The sequence below is a fragment of the Heterocephalus glaber genome, unplaced genomic scaffold (assembly GCF_053883595.1).
Source record: "Heterocephalus glaber isolate CG9 unplaced genomic scaffold, H.glaber_assembly_v1.0 deba00001428, whole genome shotgun sequence".
NCBI classification, from domain to species: Eukaryota; Metazoa; Chordata; class Mammalia; order Rodentia; family Bathyergidae; genus Heterocephalus; species Heterocephalus glaber.
This window is the reverse complement of record NW_028258293.1, coordinates 22,281,747-22,301,185: the sequence shown is the minus strand read 5'-3', so window position 1 is coordinate 22,301,185 and position 19,439 is coordinate 22,281,747. Positions and strand designations below refer to the sequence as shown.

The 19,439-nt window shown below is 34.9% G+C and overlaps 1 pseudogene; it reads left to right on the top strand.

Annotated features, from left to right (window-relative positions):
• The first annotated feature begins 9,867 nt into the window (after window positions 1-9,867).
• LOC147828013 (olfactory receptor 10T2-like) lies at window positions 9,868-10,828 on the top strand (annotated as a pseudogene).
• The last annotated feature ends 8,611 nt before the right edge of the window (window positions 10,829-19,439 follow it).

Below are 19,439 nucleotides of genomic sequence, written 5' to 3'. Positions count from 1 at the left end.
TCTTCATCTGTCCATTAGACTTTGAAACATAGGTCTAAACCGAAATAGTCTGGCAATAAAATGACACAACTAGGATAGGATTGGCACAGCACAAACAAAATCTTTATATGTAGATGAAATGATCATCTACAGAGAAAATACTAAGAAATCTCTAGGAGCCCCTAGAACTTGTACTTGAATTTAGCAGGATTAGAAAACACAAGGTATATATAAAAATTCAGGTCTGGGTATACTTGCTATAAATGAAGAACTGGATATTGAAATTTTAAAGTTATGTAGGAGTACAAAGGACCCAGAAAAGCCAAAAACAAAAACAGTGTTGGAAGACGTTTAGCACCCAATTTTAAGACTTCTTCTAAAGCTACAGTAATCAAGGCAGTGTTGGTGTAAGGAAAAACATATAGATCATTGGAATAAAACAGAGAATCTAGAAATAGAACCACATATATATGGTCCACTGAGTTTTGAAAGATTATTTAACATTAGCATTTTTTAGAATATAAACTCGATTCAAGAGCCGAGGAAGAGATAGTGTCTTCAGCAAATGGCACTGGAACACCTGGTATCCGTATATAAAAACTTAACCTCAACTCTTTTTTTCCATACATGAAAATAACTTGAAGGGATCTATGAACCTAAATAAGAAACCCTAAAAATATAAAACTTTAAGAAGAAATTATAAGGGAAAATATTTATGAATTCAGGGTAGGTAAGAACTACCTAGGATATAAAAACCACAATGTATAAAAGAAAAAAAATTGATGAGATTCCATCAAAATTTAGAACTTTAAATGACATCATTAAAATGAAAAGTAGTCCTTAAACAGACCATATTTACAATGCATATAACCTATGAGCAGAATATATAAAGAATTCTTAGAGCTCATTAATAGGCAACCCAATTAAAATGTAGACATAAGAAGATGATAAATAGCCAGTATAGCACAAGGAATGGTGTGCAATGCTAGAATCAGAAAAATACTAATCAGTACAATAATAAGATTGAATTATACACTCATTAGGGAGTTGAAGTCAAAAGTTTTAAAAGCCTTGTCATGACTTTTTCTTTTTGTTGGATTCTTCCCCTTTGTTTAATTCATCATGCCCAATGGATTCATTCTGCTGGGTTTCCTGGGGTTGTGATCCTCATTGTCTTTTCCTAGGGTATTGTCTAAAATTTTTTAGCGTGCCAGTTTGGTATTCATAAAGCTCCTGGGGTGCTCTTTATCATGAAAGTATCTTATTTCTCCATCCATTTTGAAAGATAGTTTTGCAGGGTACATCAATCTGGGTTGGAGGCTGTTTTCCTTTAGGGCTTGAAATACATCACTCCAAGCTCTTCTTGCCTTGAGGGTTTGCATTGAGAAGTCTGCTGTGATTCTGATGGGCTTTCCTTTGTATGTGATTTGTTTCTTTTCTCTCACTGCTTGTAGAATTTTATTCTTCTGTTGGATTTCTGGAATCCTAACTATTATATGCCTATGTGTAGATTTTTTTTGATTAAGGTTAGCTGGAGTCCTACATGCCTCACTTATCTGTATGTCAAGTTCTTTTCCCCTCCTTGGGAAGTTTTCTGCCATCACTTCTATGAACAGTTTTTTTTTTTATGTCATCTTCACTCTCTCCTCTTCCTTCATTGACTCCAATCAGTCTTATGTTATTCTTCTTTGTATCCTCTAGCAGCTGCTGGATTGATTTCTCATGTTCCCTTACAATTTTAAAGCAATTTTTCTTTTCCTCCTCACTAATTGCAATCTTATCTTCTATATGTGAAATTCTATCCTCATATTGGTTCATTCTGCTGCGCAGATTTTCGATGGAGTTTTTAATCTCTTGGAAATCTGTTTGCATCTGTTTTATGGATTCCATTTGTTTCCTATGTTGGGATTCCATCATGTTCCTCAGCTCCTCTATTTTTTTTATCTGTGTCCTCTCTAGATTTATTAATCTTGTCTTGCACCATGAGCAAACTCTTTGCTGTTATCTGAGTAATTCTTTCTGATTTCATTTTTCCCAGATCCTCTTTTGTTGCCAGTTCAGAGAGTCCAAGTGGTTGAGTATCAGAGTGTTCCATCTCGTTTCCCTTTGGGGTTGCTGTAGGTGATCTGGAAGTCTGTTTTTGAGGCTTGTTTATGTGTCTTCTCATTTCCATGGGGGGGGGTGTGCTTCCTGCTCCCATGCAGCTCACCTAGGATCCTGGGATGGAGCTGGGGAGCTTCCTTCCGGGTGCTGGGACCTGCTCACCTTCTTGGCCCTAGGAGCCTGGGATAGCAGCGGGTGAGCTTCCTTCAGGGTGCTGGGACCAGCTGAGCTTCACTGCCCTAGGAGCCTGGGATGGAGGCAGGGGAGCTTCCTTCTGGGGGTGCTGGGACCGGCTCACCTTCTTGGCCCTAGGAGCCTGGGATGGCAGTGGGGGAGCTTCCTTCTAGGTGCTGGGACCAGCTGAGCTTCACTGCCCTAGGAGCCTGGGATGGAGGCAGGGGAGCTTCCTTCTGGGGGTGCTGGGACCGGCTCACCTTCTTGGCCCTAGGAGCCTGGGATGGCAGTGGGGGAGCTTCCTTCTAGGTGCTGGGACCGGTTGAGCTTCCCTCTGCTATCTTCTTTATTTAATTTGAACATAAGTGACAGAAGAAGAAAATTAGTGTGTGAAAGGATTTGTACAGATTTTATTTGGTGAATTTATCATAGCTCCAAATAATGTTAGATGCATTAACTATAAATAAGAACATTTAATGTTTTATTAAATTGATAGAATAAAAATTAATAATTTCTCAATCCCCAAACAATAAGGTGGTGAAATTGAGTCTGAAAGTTGTATAAGAGTAAACAAGTACTGTCAAAGTGGAATCTCACAGGTTAGTAAGCCACAATCTCAGCACAAATAAGAGGTAGTGGATTGGACTTCATGTACAACCCAGTCCTATGAAAACTTCAGTGAACATTTTAACTCCAGAAATAAAGGAAATAAAAATCCCCAAGTGACTAGATCTCAAGTAACTATGACTAGTGTGTCTGAAGATCTGCTCCTGGACATACATTTCTACAAATGCAAAGAGAAATCACACAAATACCAAGGAGAACATCCCTATGAGGGTCCTCAGTGTAGGTCATTGCCATGACTTTCAGAATGTACTTTGTTGATAAGACAAGAGAAATAGTAACAGAAAGTGTACCCCTATAATCCACAGTCTACAACACAATTTCCTGAGCTAACAGGGCTCCAGAAACCTTCAGAGAAAGTGGGAACCTCAGGCTCCAGTAAAGCGCACACTGTGTTAACATATATTATTCACTACCAAAAAAGAAACAAGAAACTGTGGTATGAAGCCCACTTGGAAATACATTCAACACCATACTAAAATCCATCATAACAGGACACATCATCAAGAGAAGATTGTTCTTTTTTAAAGTCATTAAATAAAAGGAGAAGAGATGTCCAACCCAACAGATGCACAAATTTTAACTTAAAAATATAGGAAATATGAAAAAACAAGGCAACATGACTCCTCTACGTTATTAGTAACTTCCATAGTAACTAATTCCAATGATATTAAAGTGCCTGAAAACACTAAAGAATTCAAAAGAATGATTATAAAAATAGTCAATAAATTCAAACAGGATACAAATAAACTAAATAAGATTAGAGTAAGGCTTTTCCTGTTTTTTTGGTTTTTAAAAATTGCAACATATGGTCTGTTTGCTACTATGATCTTGTATTTTTAAAGTGTTTGAAAAAAGGGTTTGAGAATCACAGCTATCACAAACTGATTAGTTAAAAAATAATTATGTTTGGTGGGGAAATAAGTATTATGTTTGTTGGCTTAGAATTGAGAATCGAAGGGTTGGGGATTTAGCTCAGTCGTTCTGCCACCTGCCTCTCAAGCCCAATGTCCCAAGTTCAATCCCAGGTACCAAAAAAAAAAAAAAAAAAAAAAGAATTGAGAAGAAAGCCAGGAATGGTGGTGCAGGCCTATAATCTCAGCACGTGAAAGTCTGAGGCCAGAGGATTGCTGCACGTTCAAGCCCAGCTTGAATTTCATAACTACATAGCAAGACCCTGCCTCAACCCCCTCCCCCCAAAAACCCAAACAAATGAAAAAAAGAAATGAGAGAGAAGTATTTGGCCTTTGGTGATTTATTTAAAAATACAATATTTCTAGAAAATATGAATCAATAGATTTTAAATTCCAAAAAAAAAAAAATAAAGAAATGCAATGTAAGCTTACAGGCAGATTTAATTAAGTAGAAGATTAAATTTCACAGCTTAATAATAAAGTCAGAGCAATTAATAAAAATTATACCTGAACTTAATGAAATGGAGACTAAAAGAACTGTACAGAGTCAATGAAACAAGAGCTAGTTCTTTGGTAACAAAACCCAAAGTCAAACTACCAAAAATAAAGAGAAAGATGACCTAAATTTGAGGTGGTGAACCTATGACATACATGTTATTTATTTTTCTTTTAAGACAAAAGATGCTAATGTATGAATTGTTTTTTTCCCTAAATCAAAACCTCAGTATTTCAGTTTAATTGCTGTGTTAACACTTTGTGATAAATAAGTGGGTTTTGGGTTGCAATTTGGGCACTTATCTCTAAAAGGTTTGCCATCACTGACCTAAGTTAATAAACTTAGAGTAAAAAGGCAATTCTAGAGCAGATACACCAAAATCCACAGGATTATAGGGAACTACTTTGAAAACTTATATTACAATAAACTGAAAACTGTAGAAGAAATAGATACATTTCTGGACACATATGACCAAAAAAGATTGAATCAAGAAGATATTAAAAACCTAAGCATATCAATAAAAAGCAACAAGAGTAAGGCAATAATAAAAGATTTTCAAACAAAGAAAAGTCCTGTACCAATAGATTTAACGCTGAATTTTATCAGACCTTTAAAGATTATTTCAAAAACTGCAAAGAATTATTCTTAATTCACTCCATAAAGCCAGTATCACATTGATACCACAACTTAATAAAGACACAACAAATAAAGGAAACTACAGACCAATATCTTTGATGAATATAGATGCAAAAATCCTCAGTAAGATCCATACAAACAGAATCCACCAACACACTAAAATACTGTACACCATGATCAACTGGATTTTATCCAGAGATACAAGAATCATTTGACATATACAAAACTAATAAATATAATATAATATATCACATAAGTAAAATAAAGGATAAAATCACATGATCATCTCAATAGACACAGATAACACCTTGACAAAATCCGACAACCCTTCATGATAAAAACTCTGAAGAAAGTAGGTATGAAAATGCCTCTGTATAAATAAGCTTATGTATGCCAAACACACACAAGATCACACTAAATGGAAAAAATTGAAAGATCTCTTCTAAGAACAGGAATGGATCAGAGTATCCACACACATCATTTCTGTTCAAAATAGTATTTGAAGTTTTAGCCAAAGTAGGCAAAATAAATAAATAAAAGAATACAAATAGGAAAGGAATAAGCCAAAGCAACCTATTTGCAGGTAATATGACCCTTTTCTTATAAGACCTTAAAATTCTAACAGAAGTCTTTTAGACCTGATAAATAAATTCAGCAGGTTAGGATACAAAATCAATTTTAAAAATTAATATTTTTGCTGGCAGGTGTGGTAGTCCACAGCTGTAATCCTAGATTCAGGGAGGCTGAGACAAAAGGATTTTAAATTCAAGCCCAGCCTGGGTAAATTAACAAGTTAGTGAGAACCTGTCAAAAAAAAAAAAAAAAAAAAAAGGAACAGGGGCTGGGCTTGGGGATCTAACTCAGTACAAATCCCCAAGTTCTGAGTACTGAGTTCAATCCCCAGTACATCAACAACAACAATGATGATGATGATAGCTTTTCTATACACCAATAATGAATCAGCTGAAAAAGAAATCATAAAAATAATTCACAATCATTTCAAAAACTAAAATAAAATTTTAGGAATAAACTTAACCAAGGAAAGATCTTTACAATTAAAATTACAAAGCACTAAAGAAAGAAATTGAAGAAGACACTAGAAGATTTAAAGAACTCCCACATCCATGGATTGGCAGAATTAATATTGTCCAAATGGCTATATTACCAAAAGAAATCTACAGATACAATGCAATCTCAACCCAAAATACTAAAGTCTCAGTAATTTTCATTGGGCAAGGCATGGTTTCAAAAGATGTTTCTTCTTGTGATGGACTTGGACCACTGATTGGTCAGGTTAACTCATCTTAGAAGATACTGAATTTTCTTGTGTATTTTACATTGTCCAATCATGTTATTTTCATCCAAGAAAAAGTTTCAGAAAAGTATGTGTGTGAATGTTGGCAGTCAGCTCTTAAAGAAGATTGAAAATGTCTTCCCTGCTCTCATAAATCTAGAACAGCCACAAAAATATCTACTTAACATCAAAAGTCCTTATTCATTGTCATGAACATTTACCCAGCCTTCTGTACTGTACTAGTTAGCATGTTGTGGTGCCCAGGAGGGGCTAACCAAAGTGCTCTTCTAGTGGACTTCCTACTTCTTAGTGACTCTGCTTTCTCTCTGGGTTTTTATACATTATACAAAGAAAGGGTTTCTAGGATGAGGTGATATTTGTTCTGATACTTGAAGAATATGCAAGATTTTCAATGAGCAGAATTAAGCAAAGGACTTTTCAGATGGAACAAGAAACACAATAAGAAAAGTGCAGAATTTAATTAAAAGACAGACTTTCATGTGGTTTGCCTGAATTACTGAAATTATGAAAGCATATATTGGTGGATAAGACTTGGTAGAACTTTAAGTTGAAGATGGTATGGGTTGGTGAAGGCTTTGAGGGGTAAGGTGATGAGGGAGGAAATTGGACTGGTGTTATGGTTTGTGTCTAGATGTCCCCCCAAAGCCTCATTGGTCAGAGGCTGTTTTGGAGGTAACAATCTAGAGTGTATGATGCTGGGATTAAGGGCATGTGCTTATTAAACCACGACATATGAGTGACTGGTTTGGCACCGCCCTAATCCCGGTAGTCTAGATGAGATAAAAGGAGCAGAAAGACGATGTTAAGGTCCCTCGTTACCTTTGCTATCTTATACGCACTTTGTTGTTTCTCCACTACAATGCCTGTTTGCCATCCCTGCCTTGGTGCCAGCTGATTATGGACTGAAATAGCTACAAAATGTAAGCCAAGTAAACCTTTCCTCCTTCAACTTTTGGTTTCAGGTATTTTGTCTTAGCAATGAGAGAAAAGTAACTAATACAATCGGTTAATAGTGTCTTTCCTTTTTTTTAAGGTAAAGGGCCAAAACTGTCTGCAACAAGGCTAAAAACAAAACATAGCCTAAAATTTCTGTAGATCTTATTGCTATCTCAAAAATATATGTCAAATTAAGTCTATTGGACTTATCTGAAAGAATAACTTCTCACTGAAAAGGAGTTTGCTGAAATCGTGGAAAGGGATTTTCAGGGAAATAAATCAATTATGTCCTTTTCAGTTTGCAGAAATGAAATAGCCCAAGGAGAGTGAATGTATGACAAAATGCTAAATTGAAAACATTTCCCTCAAACTTGTCCCTCAAGATCTGACCAGAAGTAATGGGAATAATATATAATATTCCCAATCACTAGTTACCTTGTTTATATGAAAAAATGAAATTTATCAACAATAGAAATGGAAATAGAATGTGATATAATTACATTGAGAGCTTCAAGATCTAGATATGACAATTTCTCCTAATTGTGGATTTTCACCTCCTGAAAAGTTCTGTCAAAATTTGAAATGGACATAAGCAAGAATACATAACTCTTGAGAAGTTTCCCCATTGTATTCCTAGTAGAGATCCAGTTATGTCAATATGTGATATGATGTCATAGAAAATAAAATATCACCTATGCCAGAAAATAAATTTCCTTTTCCTCTGTTCCAAGAAAACCATTCTTACAATTAATAGGATTTTTCTGTTTCTATTTTTTTTAATGGGGAGGGGGGTAGAAAACTTTATCATTTAAAAAAGTAGTATTAAATAATATATGTAGAAATCGTATTACACATGTTCAATGAGGCAGAAAATACTTTTCAGTACACACAAATTAGGTAAATGTCAAATAAATAAAACATATAATTTGGAAGAAATTAGTGCACCTAAGAAAAAGCCATATAAGGCTCAAAAGGGAAGGGGAAGTGGGAGGGGTAGAGGAAGGGAAAAGAATAAATACAAGAAAAGGAAAAAATGGAACCAATGTCTTCATAAATAGGGAATTGTGGAGGGATGGAAGGGAGGGCAGGAGAATGGGGAAAAAAATAAGGACCAAGTTATATCACGTAAAGGTACAAATTCCCAATGATGAATATCATCATATGGTATACCTAAAATGTATCAATGAATTTAATGAATAAAAAAAAGAATAAGTTACAAAAGCTTCTGAGGAAGATGGAATCACATTAATTTATTGAATTTTCCTGACATATTTACCAGTTTGGTGCAGGTAGAGTCTACTAAATAGTAAAACAGTCCTTTTTCCTGATTATTTTATGGAATTGGATATGCTAAAATATCATCATAACACAATCAGATGCAAACATGGATTAATTCATTAATGGAATCAGAGTGGTTGGAAAAAGTTTCCTAGAGAGAGAATTTTGTCAAACATAGCATACTGACCAGAACATTTTAGAGGTTAAGCAAATACTGGTTACCTAATTGCCTTCTCTGTATATTCTATTCCTAGAAGTGCAGTACATAATCCATAAGCTATTCAATTAATAGTATATTGTGATCTTCATCTTGAAATTTTGTAGATCCTACAGAGTATTTTCCAGTATGTCTTTCTTTCTCCATGCCCTACTGCACATCTATGTCTTTTCACTGTTTTCTTTTCTCACTTTTAAAACTGCCATAAATTGAACCTTATTGAATGGAAATTGTTTGTTACACTCATGTTGTAATCTCACATAGAATGGATATTCTAAAAATTGATGGAAATAATAATGTAACTGGATATAACGACCTTAGAAAATCAAGTTAATTCTTATCACAGCTATGCTGCAGAGCAGCCATTTCCACCAGAACATCAGTTAGAAAATATTTTGGAATATCCTGAAAACTCAAGGATTCACCACACAACTATGCCATCTAGGACTGGGATAATCTGTCCCTAATGCTCCTGACTTGATACCCCACCTGCAGGGCAGACAGTTATTGAACACTGTCCAGGCTTTTCTGCTGGTCGTTAATTAGGATCCAGTATAAATTTTACCATGGCAAGTTCATTTATCAGATCTACTCACTGGTACAAGTGTTAGCCACACAGAGACACTGCATCCTGGGGAGGTCATGGAAGAAAGGATGACTTTAAAAGAGTATTTAGAAATCATGCAGAAAATATTCCTCTTATCTCTTTCAACTGTACTGTATTGCCCCACAATGTACCTGAATTTTATTTTTTAATTTCATATTAGATTATATTGTACAGGCTTTTTGTATGTGAGGTTTTGGTCAAGTCACATAAACATTTTATAGGTATTACTTGTCATACTTCTAGGGTGAGAACACAAGCACTTTTTTCATATCTTCTTCTGTCATGTGGATTTTGACTATAGAACAGATAATGGAGGGCCAAATTAGTGGTCTTCCCTAGGATAGATGAACCTAATGTGCCATTTGCAAATTCACAAAATAATATTTTCTTCTCATTACCCCTAGTCTTGACATTGAATTCTGTGAGATGCACTTAGTTCCCTTTATTTAGACTCCTCTTTAAGACTCGGGTAACCCTCACACAGGAGCCTGCAGATATAGGCACACTTTATAATCACTTCAAAGTCTTGAACTCAAACACATATACAATGCAGGAGGAAGGTGGGCATAAAATACTGCCACAAGAAAGATGGGCAACCACACCACAGTGAGCACATTCCTTCTGAGGAGATTTTCCAGTTTCCCAGAACTGCAGAATCTTCTCTTTATGATGATTTTTCTTCTCTCATGTGACAATCCTACTTGCAAATATGTCCATAATGGTGGTCATGAAGCTCCATCACAGCCTTCACACACCCATGTACTTTTCCTCTTTGGCTTGTTTTTTCAGAAACCTGTACCATAATGGTAATCACCCTCCCACATCTGAATGTTAGCAGACTTGCTATCAGATAGCAGACCATTTCTCTTCCTGAGTGTGCCATGCAGATGTTTTCTTCTTTGGTTTATAAATCAATAACTGCTTCATCTTGGCTGCCATATCCTATGACTGGTACACCGCTATCCACAACCCACTGTGTTATCCCATGCTGATGACAAGGAAGGTCTGCTTTCAGCTCATGATGGCCTCTGCTGTGGTTGGATTCCTGGTTTCTCTCTGCATTGTCATCATAGTGTTCAATTTGTCTTTTTGCGACTCCAACACCATTCAGCACTTTTTTTGTGATATTGCACCTATAGCCTCTCTGGCTTGTAGTTACACTTTTTTTCAGAAAATGGTTCTGCTTGCATTCACTGCCTTTGTGTTAGTGGGTAGCTTTATCTTAATTATGATTTCCTATGTCTTCATTGTGTCCTTAGTTGTGAAGATGCCTTCTGCCAAAGGGAGAAGAAAAGCCTTCTCAACTTGCTCCTCTCACTTTACTGTGGTCTCCGTGCACTATGGATTTGCTTGCTTTGTCTATTTAAGGCCCAAGAACAGTGACAGTGACTCATTCAGTGAAGATACACTGATGGCTGTGACCTACACAGTGCTGACTCCTCTGCTTAACCCCATTGTTCATAGTCTCCAGAACAAAGAAATGCAGGTGGCCCTGAGGAGAGTCCTAGGCAGTATAATGAAGTTTGCCCCTCAAATGGCGAATAAATGAGCCCAGAATATTAAATGTGTGAAAAGAGTAGACTACTTCCAATAAAAATCATTACTTAGTATTCAAGGCAATTAAAGTCTTAATTGCCCGATGTGTCCTATTCTTCCTACAAAACAGGATGGAATTTTAAAATGCTATTACAGAATGATATGTATGTAAGCATGTATAAAGAAACACATAAATATGAATGTAGTAAACCTATCAAAACATGTATTAGTACATTATATTTTTATAACATTTGTTCCCTTTGTTGAACGAAGAAATTCATAGTAAAGATAAGAGAATGAAAGCTTCGGTAAGAGTGAAAAGGAGAGAGAGTGAGCAAAACAGAGAAAGTGAAAAAGGCAAAGAAAATAGATCAGTATAAAACAAGAAAAAAAAGAAAACACACAAATTTAGAGATGAATAGAAACAATGAACATAATACAGGAAAATATCAAATATGGAGACAAGATTGTTACAATTCTAGAAAAAAATGAATTGTCAAAAGTTACCTAAAAAGAAATAGACAATTTATTACACCAGATTCTGGGATAATTATCTTAAAAATCTATTCTTTCAATTACAGAACAGAATTAGATTACATGATTTCATTATTAACTTCAAATAACTGTTTAGTTTTAGTGTGTTTCAGTTTCAATTTTCAAAACACTATTGTAATGCTATTTAAACTGAGAGCATGGATAATTATAAATATTAAATCCACAAAATGGAAAGTGTGCAATGTAACTCCAATCTGTTTGACAACACAGTCCTGAAGTTTTCAAATGGATTGTGGATGAAATTGGATCCTGTGAGGAGGTCTAAATATTTTGAAGGTCTGTTGTTTAGTGCTTCTCCACACAGTGAATAATGCTAGCATTTCTGAGGTAGATCCAAGGGACTGAGTTTTTAAAAAGGAACAAAAGTTTTGAGGTAAGGTTTTAATAAGTGAAGAAAAGAAAATAGCTAATCGGCAAATGATTCTGAGAGCAAAGATTTAATGTTTCATAGTTGAGCAATACTGCTTAATGATGCAAGTGTTTTGTCCTAAAGCTGGTGTATAAGTGATTTAGAAATCTGGTAAAGATCCAACAGAATGTCAACATTGGCTTCCATTGGCTGCTGCTGATAGAAGAGTAGAATGGACAACTTCTCTTAAAAAGAGCTGAGAAGTTGATATGATCTTCTCAGAAAACCAGGTTAAGATAAAGATGCAGAAGGTACACTCTGTGAAAAGTTGATGAGTGGAGAAGAGAGATGATCCCCAAATTAAAGTACAACATCTTGGGAGAAACCCAGCAAAGAAGGTAGAATCCAAAGAGATGAAGCATCACGTTGCCCTTGATTGAAAGAGGTGAATATATGCCCTGGGGCCTGAAAATGGGGTTTACTGGTGATGTCAGAGACCATGGGGCCTCTAGATCCCATTTTTTTGTTCATCACTAAATTATAATTGGGCTAGAGTTTTTCTTTTTTAAAAAAATTTTTTATTGGTACATTTTAGGTATATAATACATTTACATTTATCATTGGGTTCTTGTACCTGTACATAATGAATCTTGGTTCTTATTTTTTTTCCCCATTGCCTGTGTGCCCTTCACCCCCACACCCTTCCTGATTTACATAAATTTCATTTCTATTTTTTTCTTTTCTCATAATTTTTCCTTTCCCCTTCCCTTCCCCCCACCCCTACATGTTTGGAGCTTTTAATATTTCAAATTATCAATTATTCATATTAATCATTTTAATCCTTATTTACACTTTCAGTTTCTCACACTAGAAAAACTATTGGGTATTTACACATGTGTCCTATTTATTTCACTTAAGAGTATGGCCTCAGTATGCATCCATTTAGCTACAAATGTCTCTAGTTTCTCATTTTTTATGGCTGAGTAGTACTCCATTTTATTTTAAAAAATCACATCTTCTTTATCCAGTTTCCAGTTGATAGGCACTTGGGCTATTTCCAAGCTTCAGCTATTACAAACTATGCTGCTATAAACATGGGTATATTGCTGTGGTATGATTCTTTTAATTCTTTTAGGAAGATCCCCAGCAGGGGAATAGCTGGGTCAAATGGGACCTCTTTGAGCTAGAGATTTTCTGACCACACATTTTACACATTTTCAAGTGCCCCTGGTAAGTGTTAAGGCACATATATTACACAATATGTTATACAGGCTTCCCTATATAATATTTTCAACTATTTCACTTAAATGATTATTTTAATGCATAATTTTATAGTTTATCTAAGTTTTTGTTTTTAATCTGTTGCAAGATCCAGTTCTTTGTACTCTACATAAGTGTAACCATGAGATAAATGAATCTCTTGGTAGCACTCTTATTTTATACATGAAAGTAATTCACATTGATTTGGAAAGATAATATTGGTCATATAATTAAAATATATTTGGCACTGAAATAAAATTTTATTTATTATGGTACTGTTACACAAATTTTCAGTACGACTTGGAAGCATTTTTTAATATAATTGAAAAAGTTGAACACAGTCAAAAAGTAAGCTATACCTAACCATTCTTTGCAAGTTACAAAGCTAAACTTTCAGAATATTAGAAATATTATTCTATTCTCTATTATTCTATTTTTACAAAAAAGCTTAAGTCCAAGATATACCTTGAAAAATTTGTAAATTTTATTTCTAACAATTTTAAGAGAACAGATGATCTACATAGATAAGGGAAGGAGTTGCTGGTATACAATTGGAAACCAGCTGGCTTTTGAGATGGAAGACTTTCATGGAGACTTCCTCAAAGAGTAATGGAAATGGAAAAATTCTCTTGGTTTTATGAGAAGATAATATATATGCAAGTATGAGAGTTCATCAGTAACCACCATTATATATTTTCATGTTCAAAGGCAGATTTTTTATTTTTCCATAAATGATATAGTGGTCACAGTTCATATCTTCACTGACATTAATGCTGTCTTTCTTCACCTCTTTCCTGTATGTAAAGTCTCCTTTCATAAAAGAGAGTGATTACATAACCATATCCTAACCACACTCTGATGTCTCAGAGCAGTAAAGTAGAAAAGCAGGCCAGGCTGCAATGAAATGGAAGAAAACAAGAAAAGATGGATAGAAGAAAAGAGGAAGTAAAGAGGAAAAGAGGGAATAAGGAAAGGAACTGAGGAAGGGGAGACGATAAATGTGTAAAAGAAGAATCACGGACAAAATTCATGTTTTCTTCTGAGTTTTATAGTTTTAAATTTTACATCTAGAATTTCCCCCATTTTTAGTCAATTTTTGTATATTGTAAGTGATAAGGGTCCAACTTCATTCTTCATTGTGGATATCAAATTGATCCAGCACATTTGATCTAGTGCCCTTTAATAAATTTCTTGACTATAGATATGTGGGTCTAATTACTGACTCTCAGTTTTATTTTATTGATTTACATGTCTATTCAGGTGCTAGTTCAGACTTGTCTTGAACTATTTTTTTGCAGTAAACCTTAAAATTGAGAATTATAAACTCTTCAAATTTTTTGCTTCTTTTGCAATTGCAAGATATTTTGAGTATTCTGGAATTTCTTGCAATTCCATAGGAATTTTAAATCAACTGATCAGCTTCTGTAAAGAAAACAACTAGAACTCTGAGAGGCATTTTGTTGAATATTGATCAATTTGGTGTGTGTTGCCATCTTACAATAATAATTCTTTTGATCCATGATTAGGGGTATTTTTCCATTTATTTATCTATTCTTTCATGTTTTCCAAGTGTTTTGTCATTTTCAGGGTATATGTTTCGTGCTGCTTTGGTTAAATCTAGTCCTAGGTATTTTAGTTTTTGATTATATACTGTAATTCTTTCCTTAATTTTATTTTTAAATTATTCATTGCTAGTATATTTCCAAAAATGCAAATTTTAATATTAAATATATCTTCTAATCTCATTGTTTTTCTAATTTCTTTCTTAATAGTTTCATTACAGAGGTATAGAAAATTTATTGATTTTTCTGCATTTGTATTTTATCTTGTCACTTTATTCGATCTAAAAGTCTTCTATGAAGTGTTCAGGATCTTCTAAGTGAAGTATCAAATCATCAGCAAATAATCATATTTTGACGTCTTTCTTTCCTATTTATAATAATTTTATTTTTTTATCTTGCTTAATTTCTCTGGATAAAATTTCAAGTCATATACAGGACAGATGTCATGAGAGTGGGCACTCTTGTGTTATTCCCGATTTTTGAGGAAATGTTTTCAGTTTTCCTCCATTAAGAATGATGTTGGCTGTGTGTTTGTCATACATAGCCTTTATTATATTGAGGTAAGATCATTCTACATTGGATCCTTTAGAACTTTTATTGTGAGGTGATGTTGAACTTTGTCAACATTTTTTTCTGTGTTTATTAATATGGTGTGATTTTTTGGTGTATTTCTTCTATACTTTCTAATTTGTTGGGATATATTTTTTCAAAATAGACTCTAATGATTCTTTGGATTTCCATGGTATCAGTTTTTTCTACTTTTATTAATTTTATCTTCTTTAATTTGACATAAACCCATTTTTTGATATCTTGTGCAACTGTGGTTCTGTTCAGACAGTTCTTGCTTATCTATGCCTATATCTTTAAGATTTTTATTATTTTCTTTCTTCCAGCAGATTCAGTGTTTCTGTTTTTATATCTAGGCCTTCAACCTATTTTGATGTGATTTTAATTCAGAGTCGGTGATATGGATCTAGATTGCTCTTCATGTGGATAACCAATTATTCCAGCACCATTTATTAAAGAGGATGTCTTTTCTTATATATATATATATATATGTTTTTTTGTACCAAGGATCAAACTCAGGACTTATGCTTGCAAGGCAGGCAATGGAACCACTGAGCTAAATCCCCGGCCCTCCATTGTATATTTTTAACACGTTTAAACATATTAGATGGCTGAATATGCTTGGTGTTGTTTCTGCATATTCTATTCTATTCCATTGGTCAGCATGTCCCTTTTTGTGCTGTTTTGTACCATGCTGTTTTAATTACAGTAGCTTTGTAGTGTAACTTTAAATCCAAGATTATAATGCCTCCTGTTTGCTCTTCTTTCTCAGGATTGGTTTGGCTATTCTTAGACACTTCTGGATCAATATAAGTTTTAGAATTGGTTTTTCTAGTTCTGTGAATAATGTTGATGATATTTTGATTGGAATTGAATCAAATCTATATATAATTTTTTATAATAAGGCCACTTTGACAATATTTGTTGCCTAAGAATAGAGGGATCTTTCCATTGTCCAATGTCTTCTTTGACCTCATTTTTTCTCAGAAAACTATGGTTTTTATTATAGAGGGCTTTTACCTACTTGTTTATATTAATTCCCAGGTATTTAGTTTTTCTGAAACTGCTGTAATTGGGATTGTTTTCCTGATTCCTTTCTTGGTGGGTTTATTATTTGTGTATAGGAACACTATTGATTTTTGTGTGTCAATTTTATATTCTGCCATTTTGCTGAATATATCTATCAATTCTAATATTATTCTAGTGGAAGTTTTTTGGATTTTCTCTGAAAAAGAAAATATCACCTTCAAATAAGGATAGTTTGACTTCTTCCTTTACTAATTGAATTTCTTTTATTTTTTTCTTTTGCCTGATTGCTCTGGTTAAAGTTTTGAGTGCTATATTGAACACAAGTGGTGAGAGGGACACTCTTCTCTTTTTCATGATTTTAGGACAAAACTGCAAACTTTTCAAATGACTCAACTCCACCATTTGCTCATAAATGTCACTGTTCTAGATAAAAGCACCTAGCAGTACTCATTTCATAGCCTGAATGTTGGGCTGCCATAAAGTTTCTTCCACCAGATTAAAAGTCTGTTGTAATGTGGACAAATTTTCTGCCACAACATAACACATGTGGCCTCTATTCCAACTGTCAGTGAGATTATTACTCTCAGTTGAAGTCTCCTGAGCCTGGCCTTTGCTGTCTGTATTCCTATCAGCATTCTGGTCTTCTGAGCTCTGACCAGTATTGCACTCAAGCACTGCTAACAACATTCTAGGGTGTCTTTAACCCACATCTGCAAATGTTTGCAAACTTCTCTTGCCAACCAGTTCCAATGGATTTTGTACCACATGGTTGGGTATAGTCACAGCAATGACCCCACTCCTGGTACCAAGTTTCTGTCTTAGTTTCCTGTTGACAAAATACCTGACACCCACAAGTTAAAGGAAAAGAGATATCATTTGGCTCACAGTTTATTTTATTCAGTCCATAGTCATCTGGCTCCAAGACAGAAAGGCCATCATAGAAGCTCCTCATATCATGTCATTTAGGAAACACAGAGAGAAAAGGTACAAGGATAAGATGAAAGTATGTCCTTCTAAGTCAAGTCCCCAGTGACCCACCTCTTAGTGATCAAGCCCCACCTCAAAATGTGAGATGTTTGAAGAATGTTTTATATTGAAATAATAATATATTTCATTAACCTATACTTCTCCTTCTTTGTTGAGGTTATGAGTCTTAAATTTGGTCTTTTAATGTTATCTTATAGCACTTGTTATATTCTGTTCATGAATTATTATTCTCTTTTCTTTATTATTTTCTAAGTATTCAAGGGCATTCACTTATCTTCAAACCCTTATCTTTCAAATAAGTATTTATTTGACTTCCTCAGTTTTTCATTTCCAAGTGTTGTGTTTGGTTCTTTTTTAGAATTTCTATCTCCTTACTTTACTTGTCTTTCATATCCTACACAGCCTTCCTTCACTCATTGAGCTCTTTATTTCTATTTCCTTCGAGTTCATTAATCATTGAAACAATTAATCTAGTATTTATGTCTTCTCTGAGCTCATTGATTTTTTTTTTGTTTGTTTGTTTTTCCTTTTTTTGTACCGGGGCTTGAACTTGGGACCTTGTGCTTGCAAGGCAGGCACAGTGCCACTAAACTAAATCCCTGGCCCCCTCATTGATTGTTTTAATAATAAATTTTAAAAATTCTTTATCTAGTATTTCATTCACTTCAGTATCTATGGAATCAGTTATTGGGGAGTTATCAATTCTTGGAGACACCTATTGCCTTTTATTCTCATGTTTCTTGTGTTTTTATGTTGTTTGTGCACCAGTTAAGATGAGTATCCTACTTTTTGGGGTCTTTTAAGTAAGTGGCTTTTTGTTACACTATATCCTGGGTTGTGGGTATGTCTCAATGTGAAAGTAACCAGTAATCTGTTCAGAGTGGTAAGTTCAATTCTTAGCAATGAGAGCAGATGCACCAATGCCCCACTGACTGGATCAGTGATGGTGCACCTTTTAGAGACCAAGTGCTCAAACTATAACTCAAAATTCATTTGTTTATCACAAAGTGCCAACACTACAATTACACCTGAGTACTGATATTTTAGTTTAGATGAAACAACTCATTATGTCATTGAAGAGAGGGCTCTGCATACCCACTGCAGCATATATGCCATAGGTTCACCATCACTGGGCCAGATGGACTCATGCCTTGTGGACTGGATAAAACTCTGCCACAGAGAGTGGATGTACCCATACACTGGTCCCAAACAAACTCCAAGTGCATGGATTCCATATGCTGGCTGTGGTCACCTGCCAACTCTGAGCCAGCTCTGTATTTTGTTGCCCCCTTGACACTGTCCTGATTGTGAATAAACCCAATGATCAGTGAGAGAAGGTAAACCCAGAGGGTTGGTAGATCCAGGGAGAAATTATAGACCTGGCCAGCAGCACTACCTTGAGGAAAATCCCACAGCTATTGGAAACTATAAAAATAGAATGAATTTTTACATCAACTAGTGACTCCTTCGTGGTAAATTAGTGTTGGAGAAGAAATCCAGTCCAGTGAACATTACATTGCCAGAGAGTGTTTAATCAGATGCTATTTTGGGAAGAGGTTATTTGTTTAAAACTAAGCCACAGAACAACTCCACTTCAGAGTTTCCAGTGTTATCCTCCCACAATGACTGGATGAAAGACATCCATGGAGAAGGTGGAAGCTAGACATAGATCTCCTTAGAAGTTTAAGCTCAGGCTGGGGAGGACATGGTCTTGCCCTTCATCTTGAGAAGTCAGGCAGGTCTAGTAAGTGTAGCCTTCAAAAGTGGCTGGATCTGATAGTGTAGCTTTATGTGCAGCAGTCTACTTGAAACCCCAGTTGGTGCCTACATCCAGCAGAGACCAGAGGTCAGATTACTCTCCCTATCTACCAACATGATCAAGGACATGTCTAAACTTGGATGCTTGCCATAGTCTTTGGTATATAGAGGGCCCTCCGAAGTATGTGAGGGAGCAACTCACAAACCCACAGGCCATAAAGCCAGGAGGAGAAAATTGTGCCTTGCTGGATTTCATCACTGCAGATTCTGGGGAAAAAAACCCACTCATTCAAAAATACAGAGAAAAAAATTTTGGACTTAATGTTTTTCATTAATTAGTTTTTTTAGGGATTGGATCTTTTTATTCTTTTTATCTCTTTTCTCCTTATAACTTCTTTCCTTCTTTTTTCTTTATTTTGTTCTCAAATCTTTCTTTTTTCTTTTTCTTATTTGTTCTTTTGTTACATTTATCTAAAGATATTAATTTCCTTTTACACTTCAATAGGATCCTTTATCTCATTTTTATTTCTTCTTTATCATCTTCAATTGATTAATTT